This window comes from Petaurus breviceps, unplaced genomic scaffold (assembly GCF_028583685.1).
Source record: "Petaurus breviceps papuanus isolate PSGF00001 unplaced genomic scaffold, PetGlider_PUasm1.0 91133, whole genome shotgun sequence".
NCBI lineage: Eukaryota > Metazoa > Chordata > Mammalia > Diprotodontia > Petauridae > Petaurus > Petaurus breviceps.
In genome coordinates, this window is record NW_027187419.1 from 75,926,897 (window position 1) to 75,945,858 (window position 18,962).

An 18,962-nucleotide genomic window follows, 5' to 3' on the forward strand; every position below is an offset into this window, starting at 1 on the left:
AACTAAAACGATTCTGAGGTACTACCTCATACCTATTAGCCTGGCTAAGAGGACAGAAAAGGTAAATGACAAATGTGGGGAAAATGAGACACTGATATTCTGTGAGTGGAATTGTGAACTAATTCAACCATTCTATAGAGCAATTTGGAACCATGCATACTAGCAATACCACTACTAGGTCTGTATCCCAAAAGAAATTAAAGCAAAAAGGAAAAGGACTTATATTTACAAAAATATTTATAGCAGCTCTTTTCTGGGAGTAAAGAATTATAAATTAAAGGGATGGGGGAAGCTAGGTGGCGCACTGGCCCTGGGGTCAGGAGGACCCGAGTGAGTTCAAATGTGGCTTCAGACACTTAACACAAAAAAACTAGCTGTGTGACTTTGGGCAAGTCACTTAACCCCAGTTTCTCTACCTTACTCCTCCAAAAAGCAAAAAAAAAAAAGGAAAGGAAAGGAAAGAAAAGAAAAAGAAGTTGGGGGGATGCCCATCAACTGGGAAATGGATAAACAAGTTGTGGTATATAATTATGAAGGAATACTATTGTATTTTGAGAAATGATGAGCAGGATGCTCTCAGAAAAACCTGCAAAGACTTGCATGGGCTGATGCACAGTGAAATGTACTGGGTACAAAGTAACAGCAATATTGTAAGATAATCACTTGTGAATGACTTAGCTATTTTCAGCAATGCTATGTATGATCCAAGACTACTCTGAAGGATTTAATGATGGGAAAACACTATCCATCCCCAGAGAAAGAACTGATGGTGTCTGAATACAGAGTGAAGCATATTTTTTTTAAACTTTATTTTTCATGAGGATTTTTTTTCTGTTTTCTTTTACAAAATGACTATTATGGACATGTTTTGCATGACTATACATGTATAACTGATTTGGAATTGCTTGCCTTCTCAATGAGGAGGGATGAGTAAGGAGAAAGGGAGAGAATTTGGAGCTCAGTTTTAAAAGCAAATTTCAAAATTGTTTTTACATGTAATTGTGGGGAAATTAAATGCTATATAAATACAAAAAAGAAAAAGACGGGGAAGGGAATACCATAGAAGCTCCATACAAGAAACATTTTGGGTCCAATAGAGTCTTGCATAACTCTTGAAATCACATCGAGTATTTACTGTTGCATGCTTGACCTACACATAGGACTTGTATTCATCATAAAGAAAAAATGAAGGCCCTTGGCCTTGGCATTCTCAAAAGAGGAAATGACTATCCTCCATTTAACTGCCTCAGTAAGGTGTATCTAATGTACATTTTTCATGATCTAACCATGGTCTGATCTGACTTATTTCACTGTAAAAGTACCACAGAATTAACCATCATAACAACCATTGGATGCTTCTTACCTACATCGCAATCTGCTCTGCATTTACTATTTCTTGGCTCACCACTTAGATACCATAGCAATGGGAAAACATCCAAGCTACAAGGTCTTATCTGCACAACTCACAAGGATGTACTTCCCACTTCTCAAATCATACAAGCAATCTATTTATCAGAATTCTGTCAGCGTACAATTGGATAATAACTGCTTTGGGAAGGTATACAATAGCATGATTGTTCTAAGAAGCTATTTTTATTATGACAAGAGAAAAGGCTAAGTTTTCAGATTTTCACATGTTGCTTATACTTAAACAAGAAGCTTCTTGTCCTCATATTGAAATTCAGAATCAATTTAACAACTGCATACGATAGAAAATATGTTGCTGCACAGGATGGTGCACATCTGTAATCTCTACCACTAGGGAAGATTGATGGATTTCTGGAGTTCAGAAGTTCTAAATACATTAGGGCTAAAGCTGATCTGATATCCACATTAAGTCCCACACAAACATGGTGAGTACCCTGGAGTGGGACAGGGGAGTGTTGGGGGGTGGGGTGCACCAGGCTACCTTAAGGAGAGGCAAATAGGCCCATTGTCATAAATGAAGTAGGTTAAAGCTTCTATGTGAATTAGTAGTATGATTGGGTCCATGAATATCTGTGGCATTTCTAGTGAGTGAGAAGGGGGTGGGAAGAGAAAAAAAGAAGGAAATAAAGGAAGGCAGGAAGAAGGAAGGAAAAGGAAAAAAGGAAAGAAAGAAAGAAGGAAGAAAAAGAAAGGGAGAGAGGAAGGCAAGAAGGGAAAAGGGAAGGGAAGAGAAGGAAAGTGAATATGTTGAAGAAATGTTATTAACTGAAGAATATGATGTCAGCATTTCATAATGTGTTTGTCTACCAAATACATAGATAATTAACATAAGTACACATAGTAGGCACTTAAATGTTTATTGTATTGTAAGTATTCTAACATGATTATAGTGTCAAGATCTCCTTTATATGGATAATGTATCTCCTCTGTGAGGTTGTAATTTACCCAGAGAGAAAAATACTTAAATGGCTAAAGCCAATTCTATACTCAAATGGGTCTGTGAGTATATATGTAAGTCTACATTTATACATACATACACACATATGTATCATATACATATATTCCATTCCATATATACATATATTCACTCCCTTGCATCCCCCCACACCCACCCTGACTTTGGGGAAATTACTTAAAGCTGAGGTTTCATTCACCTCTGGGGAGCTCCTCAAGATCGAAGAACAGAGAAGGAATGAATATGCTAAATTAGGTATAAGAGAGCTATTTATTTCTTCCACACAAAAGAAATCCTAAAAACACAAAAGACTCACATCCACACTTTGACAAGAAAACTTAAATTATCATTGACAGTAACATTACTATTATTAAAACACCTAGAGTGCTTCTTGATGTTTCAGCTTCATTCTCCCAACCTGGGCATCAAGGTAGCCAAGGAGTTTGGAGACTCCTCTCTGCCCTTCTTTGACCAGCTCTACTCATTTTTTGGAAGACACTGAATTCATAAAAAAAAAAAAAACAACCCATTCAGGCACCACTTGGGCCTATGGAGCCAGTTGAACACATCTGAGACTGCTCTTGCCTTAACAAGGTTTGATTTGTTTTTCTTCCTTCACAGTTGACATTATGTGAATATATGCTAGGGTGCTATCTTAAGCACCACAGAAAACACTATCTGGGGCACCACAGAAAACATTATCTGAGGAGAAGCTATCAATATTCCTTTTCCAAATACCTTACAAAAAGCTTCATGCTTTCATGCAAAGAAAAGTGTTTGGTTGTTGACAACCAATGTAGGTTTAGAACTTTAAAACTTATGTAATTATAATCGATTTTGAACAATTTGTGTTGATATTTTTGTTCAATTTCTTGTTAAATGAAATTGAAAGTAATGTTCAAAAATTTTAAGTAGATTAAAACATCTTAACACAAGGCAGTTTGCAGGACTGCCAAATAGATATTTTACATTTCACCTTGGCTGTGCCACATCCAAACAATTCCCTCCAGGTCCATATCTTTTGGCAAGCCAAGTTAGGCACTGGGTTCATTCTTCCACTGGTGGCTATCTTTCCTAAGTAAGATGTAAGTGCAAATCTCTCCTTCTGATTTTAGTCAACCCTGAGGAACCAAGGGCCTCTGAACCTCTCAAACTTATGAGCTTGCCTTGCTGATGCTCTGCTGCTGGGTTGGAGAAAGATTGCCAGCTCCCAGGCCAGCCTTCTAACAAGAGGCTCAAAGATTATGCCCTGAAAATGGGAAGAAAGAGGAACCAAGGGCAGAGTCATGCTTTTTAAAATGTCTACTGACTTAGTGGTTCTTCCTACCCAAGAGTCTCTATACATCCTCTCCCACACATGCTCCATGGGGTACAACCTCTTCTACGATAAGGATCAGAAATCTAGAGCTGGAAAGAACCTCAGAGAACTTCTAATCCAATCCTTTCATTTTACACTTAAGGTAATTAATTTTAGGGAGTTTAAATGATTTGATCAAGGCCACACAGAGAGTGGGCACCAGAGCTGGGATTTAAACATAAATCCAATGACTCCTGAGCCAGTTCTCTTTCCATTGTACCACACTGCCTCAACATTAGTAATAAAAAAGACTTTAGGGAGAAACTGCAGTTCATTAAAGATTTGAAATTTCCCAAAGGCAACTGTTTGCTCCCCTGCTCCAATAGGATTCCAGACATAACTAGAAATATTTCCAATGGCTATTCAAGATATACACAGCCTTATGGACACAAAGACGTGTGTGTGCGCGTGTGCCATTTTTAATCTATTAAAGACTTCTGGGACACCTTGAAAAATATATTGATGGACAGTCTTTATAGGTAATCTATTTAACTGTACTTCATAATGTGAACAATAGATATTATTCATTCACGTGGTTCTTTGTGGATGGTTAGACCAAATTCTTAAATTTTTATAGATCTTATCTAGGACGTTCTATGCTGTTCCCACGAAATAAGTTATTGTTGTTTTATAGTCAACAAACTTTAAGCAGAGAGGCATCTTGTATTCTTTCAATTAGGTGGTGGTAAAGATGTGGTTTGTTATGTAAACTGCTTGTGAAAACCTTCCAGTTCCCTACTGATGCCCTCATCCAGGGTATCCTTGATGCACTGGTACTATTGGATAGATTATTCTCATAAAGCCTTAAAAAAGAGATGATTAAGTAGGCATATAAGCTGAGAAATGTTCATGCTCTTGGTCACCAAGCATTGGTTTTAATAATGTCCAAGATCTTTTTCCCTCGTACCTTCATTATCTTCCCCTCTTTGAACAGAAGAATGATCATTGACCATAATCAGAGAACAATGATTCAAATCTGACCTCTAATGCCTACTGTGTGACCTTGAGTAAGTCATTTAACTTCTCTGGGCCTCCATTTCATTATATGTAAAATGGGAGAGTAGAACTAGTTGACCTCTGAGATCCCTTTTAGATCTAGATCAATGATCCACATGGTCTCTAAGATTCTTTCTACCTCTAACCCTGTGATCCCTTTGTTGATGCATAAGCTGGAATTATTTTCATGGTAGTTTGTTTTTGTTTTGTTTTTGCAAACAGCCGTTTCCAGCATTCCAAAAGTAATTCATTATGGAAAAACCCCTCCTAGGTGGAGTTCTTGTAAATTGAAAAGGAAACCATTATATTCAGTGGAACAAATTTTTATATGTTCTTAAACCCCCAAATTAATACTCATTTAATATTCTGTGATATATATTGTTTGTGTAATTGACACTTAAGTGCACACACACACACACACACACACACACACACCTCAGACAAGTAAAATTAAAAAGAAATCAATGAAAATGACATCATACTTACCCAACAAGTTGACATCATGTTGATATTGGACAGACAGGAAGACAAGGTGGGAAAAATGTATCAGTGGTCTTAAGTTGAATACTCACTTTGTTTCAGGAAGCCTGATGCATGATTTTATCACACCTATAAACTAGCAAACTAAAAGAACACAGGGAGGAGAAATGAATGCAACACTTTCCCACTATACAACTGCAAAGATGACTAAATGGTAGCTCTTGTTTTGTAATGCTCAGCTGCTCCATGTGAAATGCAAATTGATCCTCCTAAGTGTGAAGAAATGTTTGCTGAGCCAAAGGAATAATATTCAATGAAACTTGTCAGAAAGTTGAATCCTCTAAACCTGAATGAGTGTATCTCATTGCATGATGGTAGCTTATCATGAACACCACATTGTAATATAATCAAATGTTCCACAAAATGTTTCTTGTTGCTTTGGGACACTTGGCAAAATTGACTCTGCCAACCCCTTTATTTTCCTCTCCAAGGAGAACCTGTGAGCTTGGTTCCCATTAACTACAGCTTTCTTTTGGTTTCATTTGTAGTGAGAACATTAAGATTAATATGATTCAGCTCCTCTAGTTATGTCCACTCAGTAGTCATTAGAAAGGACACTAAATATTAATAGCAAAGTCAAAGTTAATAGGTATTCTCAAACCTATGATTTGGAGTATTCTCTGTCTTCCTTTCCACCATTCTCTCAACATCACTACAGAAGCATAAGGAAAGCATAAGGACCATTTTATATTTTTATATGCATCATGGGTTGCTATGCTGTACTTAACTAGGTTGGTCCTTGGAAAGCAAACTTTATCTATTAGGACTCAATCTTTCTACCATGGCAGAACTTGCCCTAGCTTGTCAGTGGTACTTCTTTAGAACTCAGGGGGTTGCCTCCTCACTTCATTGTGGTATGGGATTAGGTTTTATAGAGGAATTCTACATAACACATTAAATTGATAATTTTCTGATTGATTAAAGTAGTCAAAAACCTTTGATAGAATTAACAAGAGAATCAATAACCATTATGAATAAATGATTCAGTATAGATTCAATCATTAAGATTACAGAAATGAGTATTTGTGTACTTATTTTGGTCAAGAAAATTGAATCAGATTGGCCCTGAGAATGTCTATATTTTATTGTCTGGAAAGAGCACTGTATTTGGAGTGTATTTGGAGTACATAGAAGCAAAACCTGAGTTTGTCACTTACTATCTGTGAAATCTTACAAAAGTCACTTAATCTCTCTAGTCCTCAGTTCCTTTATTTCTAAAATGAAAGGTTTGGATTAGATGATTTCTAAGGCATTTTCCAGCTCTAGATATTATATTCAGATCAACCAACAAACAAATCTTCTCAGTTAAATCTGCTGATTAACAGCTGAAAAGACATTGGTATGTATCTTTTTTTTAAGTCACTTTTTTCTTTTTTTGCTTTTTGGAGGGTAGTTGGGGTTAAGTGACTTGCCCAGGGTCAACAGGGCTAGTTTTTGTGTTAAGTGTCTGAGGCTGGATTTGAACTCAGGTCCTCCTGACTCCAGGGCTGGTGCTCTATTCACTGCACCACCTAGCCATCCCAAGAGTTACTCTTTAAGAATTCAAGTCTATTGGCCCCAAAGTCATTCTCCAGTAGGTAAGTAGTCAAAGGACATCACCAAACAATTCTCAAGAGAAGAATTGCAAACTAGGGACAATAATGTAGGAGAGCTACGAATCAAAACAACTCTAAGGTTTCACCTCACATTCTCCAGATTGGCAAAGATGACAAAAGATGGGAAGCGTAAATATTGGAGAGGTTATCAGATGATAGGCACTCTAGCGAATTGTTGGTGGAGCTAAAAATCAGTATGACCACTGTGGAATGCAATTTCAGATTATTCAAATGAAATTACTCAAATGTTCATATGCTTTGATCCAGAGATTTTTCCATTAGACTTAATACCCCAAGGAGTTGTTGATAAGAAGAAAGTCCCCATGCATATAAAAAACATATATAGTAGCACTTTTATGATAGCAAAGTAGGAAGAAAGTAAATGCTTGCTGATTGAAGAATGGATAAACAAATTATAATCCATGAGTGTAACAGAATATTACTGTGCAGTAAGAATTGATGAATGCAGAGAGGGAAATATCTACATGAACTGATGCAGAATGAAGTAAGTAGAATCAATAAAACAATATACACAATGACTACAACAATATAAATGGAAAAAAAACAATCAAAAGTGAATGTTGCAAAACTACAAAGAACATGTCTAGGATGAAGAGATATGAGATGATAACTCTACCCCACCCCTTTGCAGAATTGGGAGGTCAATGAACATATTTTCAGACTTTTTCCATAGTCAGTTATGCTGATTTTATTTATCTTCTTTTTCTCAGTTTTTAAAAAGTATTATTTGTTATATCAAATAGTTCTGCAGGAGGGGAAGGAATACTGGAAAAAAATTTATTTTGATGTAAAAAGAAAAGGCATCAGTAAAGAATTTATTTTTAAAATCTCATTGGCTCCATGAAGTGATAAAAAGTGTGTGCAGATGAATAGAGAAGAAGAAATTTGAAGCACTCTTTCCTATTGACCCCTCCCAGGTACCCTTAGGTTGCTGGATATTTTTCCCCTTTCAATTAACTTTGTCGTGCAGATTAGTATGTGACCTCAATTCCAGGGTAAAAAATAAATTAATTTGCAGGTGTAAAAGAAATAGACTGAATTTTGCCTTGTTTTTAAATGATCTTTTTGCTAAATTGTTATTGGTCTATGTGTGTAGAGTGAACTGGAGGGATTTGGGTGTATATTTATCTCAGTGATAGCGTTACCAGAGGAGGAGAAAGCATAAAAATGATACTACTAATCACAGGAGGGGACAGTTAAAGTTGAGTGGAAAAAAGAGATGTTTTAAAATGTACTAGTATTTTTCATGTGTTTACAATCTAAAAGCTTATGTGGTTCTGGTTAACATACAGGTTGCATCTCCATGTCCTTAAAAACACACTATCCTGGGGCAGCCAGGTGTCATAGTGGATAGAGCACTGGTCTTGGAGTCAGAAGGACCTGAGTCCAAATCTAGCCCCAGACATTTGCTAACTGTGTAACCCTGGGCAAGTCACTTAATCCCAATTGCCTCCAAAATAAGATAAAAACGCGTCATCCTAACCAGCTGCTATATATTTGGTTCCTGGGTTCCTGAAAGGATCATAATGGGAGTTAACAAAAAGGATCCCTTCATTCAGTAGTTTTTATCTATGTGAAAGAGCCTTCTCTGGTGACCTATGAAGTACTTTTTAAACTTTTCTAGCAATGAGAATATCAGGGATCTGGCAGTATGAGAGAGTAGAAAGATTGCTATCCTTAGAGTCAGGAGACCTGGCTTCATTTCTTGCCTTGGAGGAAGCTATGAAGAAGTCATTTAACTGCTCTAGAACCTTCACTTGTAAAATTGGGGTAGTAATATTTGTCCTACCTACTTCAAAGCAAAGTTATGATGAAAATGTCTTTGTAAACCTTCCACTATGGAAATAAAAGTTTATCATAGTGAGGTGAACTCTTTTATATAGTGTTGCATCACAGTAACGTGTCCTGTCTGATTTATAGAAGTTGTCCCTAATATGCTGTGATTAGGTAGGCAATCTCCGACAGCTGTTAGGGAGAGCTGTTTCAACATCAGAACAGGGTTAGCTGCTCTCTCTGCCCCATCAGCCCTGTGAAGTTTGATGTAAGGGATTTTTTTTTAATTACTACCTACTTTCAATTGTGAGTGAAAAGTGGGTGACAGTGAGTTAATAGAAGAGCTGAACAGGGAAAATTCACTCAGTGTCTAGTTAAAAAGTCTTTAAAAGTGAAACATCTTAACCCTGGGAGACTGGACACATAAAAAAAATCAACAACTCCAGATTATTATGTCTGCCTCTTTTGGCAGACAGCTGATGGCACTAACTAGATTGAAACTTTTCGTTTTGTGTCTTTAGAGAAAACACCTCACATGGCATGTCTAAAAGCCAAAATGTTGTGATTTTCAGGAGCAGTAAAAGCTTCCTCAGCTTTCTCATTCTGATGGGGTAAGCACATCTGCTACAATCAAATTTGCTCCGTAGAAATGCAAGTATGTCACTGCAAAGTTTTTGAAATGGATCTTTCCTTTCTTTAAAATGTATTTGTTAAAGCAGAAATGACGACAGACTAAACAAGATTCCCAGTTGCTTCTATAAAATGGAAACATCCTGAAATAACATTTTCTAAGAAAGAAAATTCCAGGTCAGGTGCTTGTCCTCCAGGATTCTCTGAGGGGGTTCCTTTAGTTCATGACTATACACAACACTTTCTCCAGAGCTCCCAGGGATTCTTTAGAGTGTCGCAGATTGCAAGGTGCAAAAAATTTGTATGGCTAAATACACATGAGAGGCAGCTTGGCACAGTGGACAGAGGGCAGTCTTGGAGTCAGAAAGACTTGAGTTCAAATGTGTCTCTGATATATAATGACTGTGTGAGCATGGGCCCATGTAACCTCTTTGTGTCCCAGGCAGGTCACTAAAACTATAAATCATTGATGAGTTTCTGATCTGCATCTGTTGGAGAAGTTTCTTTCCAGGGACTGCCATACACAAGGCAGACAAAACACAGATTTAGAAAAAAACCAAGTATAAATGCATATACACAATATATGTAATAACAATTGTTGTTCAGTCATTTTTCATTAATGTCCAACTCTTTGTTTTTTGGGATTTTCTTGGCAAAGATACTGGAGTGGCTTGCCATTTCCTTCTCCAGTTCATTTTGCAGATGAGGAAACAGAGGCAAGTAGGGTTATGTGGCTTAACCAGGGTCACACTGCTAGTAAGTGTCTGAGGTTAGATATGAACTCAAGAAGATGAGTCTTCCTGACTCCAGTCCTGGCACTCTATCCACTGTCTTATATAGCTGCTCCAATAACAATAATAATAATAATAGCATTTATATAGTACTTTAAGGTTTGCAAAGTGTTTTACATATATGATCTCACTTTATATTCACAACGAACCTAGGAGAGAACTGATAGCATTTCCCAATTTTACAGATAAGGAAACTCAGGCAGATAGATATTAAGTGACTTGTCCAGGGTCACATAGCTAGTAAGTGTCTGAAGCAGGTTTTGAACTAAGGTCTTCATGAATCCTAGTCCATTGTTCTATCCACTGTATTGTCACCCTCTCCCTTCCTCCCTTCTCTTTCTATATATGGTTTGTGTATATATATATATATATACACACACACACATATATACATATGCAAATACCTTAATATATTTTCTATGTATACTACATATAAATATAACATATACACACATAGAGAAGTATACATATATGTGCACATTATATGCATTATAACACATATAATGCATGTAATGTGTATACACACACATATAACATACCTTATTCACATAGGCATTTAATACATTTTTTATAACTTAGTTAATCTCACATTTTCGAATCAAAAGCAATGTCCCAGAGGATTATGGCTCACCCAGATATTTGACATACGATGTCCTTTTGTTTGATTGTCTTTGAAAATTCCTTCCTGTTCAACTAGTCTCTGGAGCCAGAGAAGGATGATGTTTGAAAAATGAGAAATCAATAATAAAAGTAAAAGGCACTAATCACTTCAGACTATGAAGGAGAGCAGTGAGGCTCCAGACCCATGGTACCAAGTACCCTATTCTGTCTCCTCCATCTTAAAACACAAACAATAGTCAATCACCTGTTTTGTGTAGGGCATTGGGTGAAGTGCTAGGATTATACCACATAAAGGTCATCTTGTGTGTGAGCATTGGACCATGACTCAGGAAATCACAATTATGCTCTCAGTTCTGCCACCAGCTGTGAGAGGTTGTGAGATCAATTAACCTCTCTGGACCTCAGTTTTCTCATTAGTAAAGTGAAGGTAGTAGGGTTATATGATCACTTTCTTTCAGTTCTAATATTATATGACTCTGAAGTAAAATTGCAGATCCCAATGACAAAAAATCATGCTTCAAAAGTGTTAGCTTTCCTGTCCTCAATGAGATGAGTCTAGTTGGAAAGACAGAAGTTTGTAGGACTTTGATAGACCTATGCTCTCATCAATGTGGCTGCTCCCTCCATCCCCATTAGTGCATACTACAACCTATCAATATTTTCTCATCCTATACAACACATCCTCCCATAAATCGTCCACCCAAGTGTCAAAGCAAAGACTAGGGATACTTAACCTTGGATCTATTGACATGTTATGCATTTCAATATAATTGGTTGTCTTTGAAATCTTATATATGTTATTTTATGCATTTAAAAGCATTATTGTGACAAGGGGTCCATAGATTTCCCCAGACTGCCAAAGGAGTCCATGACATAAGAAAGATTAAGAAGCCCTGCACTAGATCTGCTGTCTATGTCCAGCTGTCCTTCAGTTGCCCTTAGCTCTTGTCTGTCTCTTTTTCTGAACTCACATCTTTTGGATGATTTATGACATTTTTATGCAGCTAATTCATCACTGGAAACATGGTGCAGCCCATTGAAGCCTACCAGGTGTGTCTACACTACCCTTTGGGGGGTCTCCAAGTTTTATTTTTCAGAGACTATGGTAGTTAATCTTAGTGCCTTCCTTCTGAGATTACCTCCAATCTACACTATCTGTATTGTTTGTACATAGGTGTTTGCCTATTGTCCCTCCATTAGACAGGGAACTCCTTGAAGGTAGGTACTGTTTTTGTCTTTCTTTGTGTCTCCAGTGCTTAGTACAGTGTCTGGCACATAGAAGAGGTACTTTATAAAAGCTTCTTGACTGGAGTGGACTTAGTCTGTACATCACAAGCATATAGTATCACCCAAAAAATATTGGTGTTAAAAAAAATCATTCTGGGGTGGAGCCAAGATGATGGAGTAAAAGTAGGAACCTGCTTAAGCTCCTGCCCCAACCACCTCCAATACCTGTAAAATATGACTCTAAACAAATTCTAGAGCTACAGAACCCACAAATTGACAGAGAGAAACAAATCTCCCACTGAAGTCAGCCTGGAAGTCTGACAGGAAGGGTCTGTCGCACCAGATTGGGAACTCGGCACAGTCCTGCAGGGGCCATGTGGGCCCAGACCCAGGGCAGCTCCAACCAGTGGCACAGACCAGCCAGAGCAGACTTCGGGAGAGTAAATCACCAGTAGCTGTGGGGATTTCCAGACTTCTCAACCCATAAATGCCAAGAGAAAGTAAAAGGTCTGTAGAGAACTCTGTTGTAAGTAGGTGACTGAAAAGTGTGGTCCAGCCCCTGCCCCAGGGTGGCAGAGGTGATGGTGGACCAGTGGCTGCAGCTGCTGCTGCGTGGCTACCTCCAGAGCTCCTGGTCTGCAGATCATAGAGGGACCAAGAAACCATTCAGAGGGTAATTGCTCTTGCTTTGACCTGCTTGGATCTGGATCACAGTCTTGGGTGGTGGTCCTGGTGTGAGGAACACCAGTGTGCCAGAGCTTGTTGTGGATTTAGAGAGGATGCCCTCCTCATAGCTCTGACAACATTTGCAAAAACCCCAGCAATTTGGGACACAGATCTCTCCACTCTGGAAGTAGAGTTCTACTATGGCAAAGAGTGCAAAAGTCAAGTAATTAGCTGGCAAGATGAGCAACAGAGGAAGTGCAATCAGACCATAGAATCTTTTTTTGGGGAAAAAAAGGACCAAAACACGGAACCAGAAAAAGACAACAAAGTCAAAACTCCTGCATCAAAAGCTTCCAAGAAAAATATGTATTTGTTACAGGCCATGGAGGAGCTCAAGAAGGATTTTGAAAATCAAGTAAGAGAAGTGGAAGAAAATTTGGGAAGAGAAATGAGAATGATGCAAGAAAATCATGAAAAGTGAGTCAACAGCCTGCTAAAGGAGACCCAAAAATACACTGAAGAAAATAATGTCTTAAAAAATAAACTAACTCAAATGGCAAAAGAGGCTCAAAAAGCCAGTGAGGAGAAGAATGCCTTAAAAATCTGAATTTGCCAGATGCAAAAGGAATTTCAAAAACTCATTGAAAAGAATAACTCCTTCAAAATAAGATTGGAGCAATTGGAAGCTAATGATTTTATGAGAAATCAAGATTTTTTTTAAAGCAATTGGGGTTAAGTAACTTGCTCAAGGTTACACAGCCAGTTATTTCTGGGTGTGGTGCTAAGTATCAGAGCCCGGATTCGAACCCCAGGTCATCCCGACACTGGGGCCGTGCTCTTACTCTCTGAGCCACCTGGCTGCCCCTAAGCAATTGGGATTAAGTAACTTGCTCAAGGTTACACGGCCAGGTGTTTCTGGGTGGGTGCTAAGTGTCTGAGCCCGGATTCAATCCCCAGGTCATCCTGACTGTGGGGCTGGTGCTCTTGCTTGCTGTGCTACCTGGCTGCCCCAATCAAGATACTTTAAACAGATCCAAACAAGTGAAAAAATAAAGGCAATGTTAAATATCTCATTGGAAAAACCACTGACTTGGAAAATAGAACCAGGAAAGATAATTTTAAAATTATTAGACTACCTGAAAGCCATGATCAAAAAAAGAACCTAGACACCATCTTTCAAGAAATTATCAAGCAAGATTGCCCTGATATTCTAGAACCAGAGGGCAAAATAGAAATTGAAAGAATTCACTGATCACCTGTTGAAAAAGATCCCAAAAAGCAAACTTCTAGGAATATTATAACCAAATACCAGAGCTCCCAGGTCAAGGAGAAAATATTGTAAGCAGTCAGGAAGAAACAATTTGAGTATTGTGGGAACACAACCAGAATAACACAAGCCCTAGCAGCTTCTACATTAAAGAATGGAAGGGCTTGGAATATGATATTCCAGAGGTCAAAGGAGCTAAGACTAAAATCATGAATCACCTACCCAGCAAAATTGAGTATAATGCTACAGGGAAAAATATGGTCATTCAACGAAATAGAAGATTTTCAAGCAATCTTGATGAAAAAACCAGAGCTGAACAGAAATTTTGACTTTCAAATACAAGAAGCATGAGAAGGTAAACAGGAAAAAGAAATCATAAGGAACTTATTAAAGTTGAACTATTTACATTCCTACATGGAAAAATGATAATTGTAACTCATGAGACTTTTATCAGTATGAGGATAGTTGATGGGAATGTATATGTGTGTATATATATATATGTATATATAGGATAGTGTAAGTGTGTATAAATACATATGTGAGTATGTATATATGTGTGTACATGTATATATAGATAGAGGGCACAGGATGAGTTGATTAGGAAGAGATGATGTCTAAAAAATTAAATTAAGAGGTGAGAGAGGAATATAATGGGAAGAGAAAGAAAGAGATAGAGTAGGATAAATTATCTCATATAAAATAGGCAAGAGAAAACTGTTACAATGGAGGGGAAGAACAGGAAGCCAAAAGGGAATGGGTCAACCTTACTCTCATTGAATTTGGCTTAAGGAGGGAATAACATACACACTCAATTGTGTATCTTACACTACAGGAAAGTAGGGGGGAAGGGGATAAGAGGGGGGATGATAGAAGGGAAGACAGATTAGGGGAGAGGGTAGTTAGAAAAAACACTTTTGAAAAGGGACAGGGTCAAAGGAGAAAATAGAATAAGTGGGGGACGGGAGAGGATGGAGGGAAATATAGTTAGTCTTTCACAATATAACTACTACCATGTTTCCCCAATAATAAGACCTATCCCGAAAATAAGCCCTCCCCTTACTGTGTAAGATTCCTCTAAAATAAGCCCTCTCCCGAAAATAAGCCCTATTGAGATTGCTACTGTAGTGAAGGTGATCCCCTGCACTACACGCTACATTACGGTACCCTCTGTATGCACCGTCCCCCCCCCGGGTGAAACGCACGCCGCGCTCCGAGCTGCATCCAATCAGAGCTGCAGCAGTGAGCGCGTCATCCTGTTCTTTATTGAATTCATTATTGAGTAAAGGTACATTTTTTGTTCACATTTACCTGTTTATTAAAATTGCTGTCAATGTTCATTAAAATAAGCGCTCCCCTGAAAATAAGCCCTCTGGTGTTTTTCTGTCCAAAAAATTAATAAGACAGTGTCTTATTATCGGGGAAACATGGTATGAAAACGTTTTGCATAACTACACATGTACAACCTATATTGAATTGCTTGTCTTCCAGTGGGAGTGGGTGAGGAGGGAAGAAGGGAAAGTATCTAGAAATCAAAGTTTTAAAAATAAATGTTTAAGAAAATTGTTTTTTACATGCAACTGGGAAATAAGATATATAGGCATTGGGGTATAGAAATCCATTTTACCCTATGAGAAAGTTAGGGGAGGGGTGGGGGGATATAAGAGAGATCAGATTGGGGGAAGGGGTATTCAATAGGCTTGCTATCTTGGGGTGGGGGTAGGGGAAAGATGGGGAGAAAATTTATAAGTCAAAATCTTGTGGAAGTGTATGTTGAAAACTAAAACTAAATAAATAAAAGATTAAAAGAAAAAGAAAAAAGAAACCCCCCACGGACAATATGGTCCATGGTTGCAAGCAACTAAACAATAGTATTTAGCTGATAGTGCTAGATTTGAACATAAAGGGGGCTCACAGCTGCCCATGCTTGATAATTATACCACAGGCTATAAAAGGGTAATTATTGTTTATCATGGCAGGATAAACTCTAGCTCCTGCATATGTGTGATAGAGTGTGCCAGAATTATTGCAGGTAGGAAGATCATTGGCAAGGATGAAAACAGAGAGTGTGTGGTGACTGAATCTCTGAAAAGAGAAAGCAGTCTAGTCAGAGAATGGTATGACTAAGTCAATGCAGTGTGTGAGGAAAGCTGTGAGAGGATGTGGCATAGGAGTATGATTATGAGGGCTAAGGAGAGGCTGGTGTGCTCTCCTGGTAATTTGAACCCTAAGGCCATAGTTCTGCATCCTGGTACTCTCCTATGCAACACTCAGTCTTTGGGGAAAGTGATGACAGAACCCTGACAGATGAGATATCTAGATGCCATGACTGTGAATTACTTTCCACCTTTCTCTCTCTACCTCCCCCCACAAATGGTTTCTGCACAAAAAAGAACAATCTTATGTGTCGTTGGAGAGCATGTATGGCATAAGGACAAAATTTAGACCTAAGAGTGTGAACTAGAGAAAGTAAACAAGGCAGTGAGTCCATAACAAATAGCAAAAGACCCCAAAATATGACAGAGCCTCCTCGGTGAAGTGTCCAACCACTCAAAAGTGATCAGTCTAACAATTAGAAAAGAAAAAAAAGATGGATAAAAAGTACTTATTGCATGGACCAGAGGTATCAAATACACTGCCTGCAGGCTGTAATATTCCCCAATGCAACCTAAACCAGATTAAAATGTAATTGGGAAATATTTTACAAAATAAATAAAAACAGAATAGGATATAAATAAAAATAATTTTCTAAGTCAAATGCAGCCCTTGGGTATCCTTATGTATGGTTTAGTGTCCCCTGCTTCTGTTTGAATTTGACACCACTGGCATAGACTATAACTTGTTGAGTAGGCAATTCATCGATATGGTCAGCCAGTATGTATTTGGGTTTTTTTGTTGGTGGTGGTTTGTTTGGGGTTTTTTTTTTTTTTGCTTTTTTGGAGGGCAATTGGGGTTAAGTAACTTGCCCAAGGTTATACTGCTAGTATTTTTTTGTGTGGGTGTTAAGTGTCTGAGGCCGGAAGTGAACTCGGGTCCTCCTGACTTCAGGGCCTGGGGCTGGCGCTTTACTCACTGTGCCACCTAGACAGCCCCCAGTATGTATTTGTATAACCTTGGACAAGTCTTTAACCTCTCTGGGTCTCATTTTCCCTGACTGTAAAGTGAGTTGGAATAAATGCCTACTCAGTTCCTTTCCAGCTCCAAATCTATGACTTTAGGCATTGTAGGTGGACAGTAATCTGGACTCAGAACTGAATAGGAGGAAGAGAGTGACCTGAATTATATTTGGAAAATTATGTAGTATTTAGTTATCCTAAGTTAGTCTCTGCCTCAAAAACCCATTAATTTATCCCATCAAATATTACCCTGTTGATACTGCATGGCTGTGAATCAGAAAATACCACATTCTCCAAAGAATCAAAATTGTAGGTAACCCACAAGACATTGGAGAGATACATGGTGGTCAATAGTAGGCTGAAATACGGTCGTTTTTTAAAATTAATTTTTAGTTTTCAACATTTGCTTTTAGGGCAGCTAGGTGGCACAGTGAATAGAGCACCAGCCCTGGAGTCAGGAGGACCTGAGTTCAAATCCAGCCTCAGACACTTAACACAAAAACTAGCCATGTGACCTAGGGCAAGTCACTTTACCCCAATTGCCCTCCTCCCCCCAAAATCAACAACATTTACTTTTGTAAGATTGTGAGTTCTAAATTTCCCCCTCCCTCCACTAAACCCTCCCCAAGACAGCATGCCATCTGATATAGGCTATATAATGAAACACGTTCTTAATGACTTGAATAGAAAAAAGCAGCATAAAAGACATCATCAAAGATATGCATGAGAATGTGCCGCATCTTTTCTTTGTGAGAGATTTTCTAGGTCTAAGGAAATGCTTCACAAAGGAAAGCTTGGGGAGCAAATGAAAGGGACTGTCCTTCAATAGATACATGATTCTTTGTATAACAGGAGCAGAAGCTACATGAAAGAATTAACAAGGGACTTACTACATTTTATTTTCTCTCTTCTTCCCATTCAAACTGCCAAGGGTAGAGCCGCTAGCTTCAGAGCCAATCTGGGAAGGCAGGAGGGGCAAATGCCATAACATGACTAATGTTATCCAGGATTGGCCCTGCTAAATCCTGTATGCCAGCAGGCTGATAACCTGGAAGAAGCATTACCTTCTCCAATTTTCTTTAATCTGTGGGTGAGAAAAGTAGTAAATTAAAAACATCTTTCCACCTATTCTTCTTTATGAGGCATAGATGCTCATAGAGAGGAAATTTCCTCCCTTTTGCACCAGAGATCTGTGAAGGAAAGTAGGTACAATGAGGAAAATTTATAATTTCTTTTGCATTTTAATTACATTATTAAAATTGTGTGATCACAAACTAACTTTGTCCCCTCACTGATTGCTGTGAGAAAAGACTTGAGAAAGTGAAATAACCCCAATTGGTGTGGGGGGGGGGAAGGGTAATGAGCCAAAAATATGTATAGTAAAGTTGTATTTTAATATTTGAACAAGACTTCATCTCTTACACTGTGGTTCTATCAGTGTGGTAGCCATTGATGCCATTTTTGTACTCTTTGAAAGCATCTGACAACATCACTGAAAACATCAAGCATGGGAACAAGCACACAACTTTGCTTCATTTCATGAGTGACTGGAAAAGTATGAGAGCATTGTCCATTATCCAGAACCAGTGCAAGCATGTCTTTGTGAAGCTGGTGTACAATACTGATGAACTTCTCTGAGCAATCAACTTTTGCCAAGATCTTCCACAAGCCCTCACAACTGACAGTATCAAAGGCCTTGATCAGATCAACGAATGTTGAAGGTTTCTGGTAGTTCTCCTGGGGCTGCTGGGCAGAAACACCATACTGACTGTTCCTCAGCCCTTTCTGAAGTTACATTGGCTTTCTTTATTATTTAACTTGAAGAGGTTACAAGTCTGGGGTGGCTAGGTGGCAGAGTGAGTAAAGTACCAACTCTGGAGTCAGGAGGTTTGGTTCCGGCCTCAGACACTTAACACCCCCCCCCCACACACACACACACACAAACTAGCTGTGTAACCTTGGGCAAGTTACTTAACCCCAAT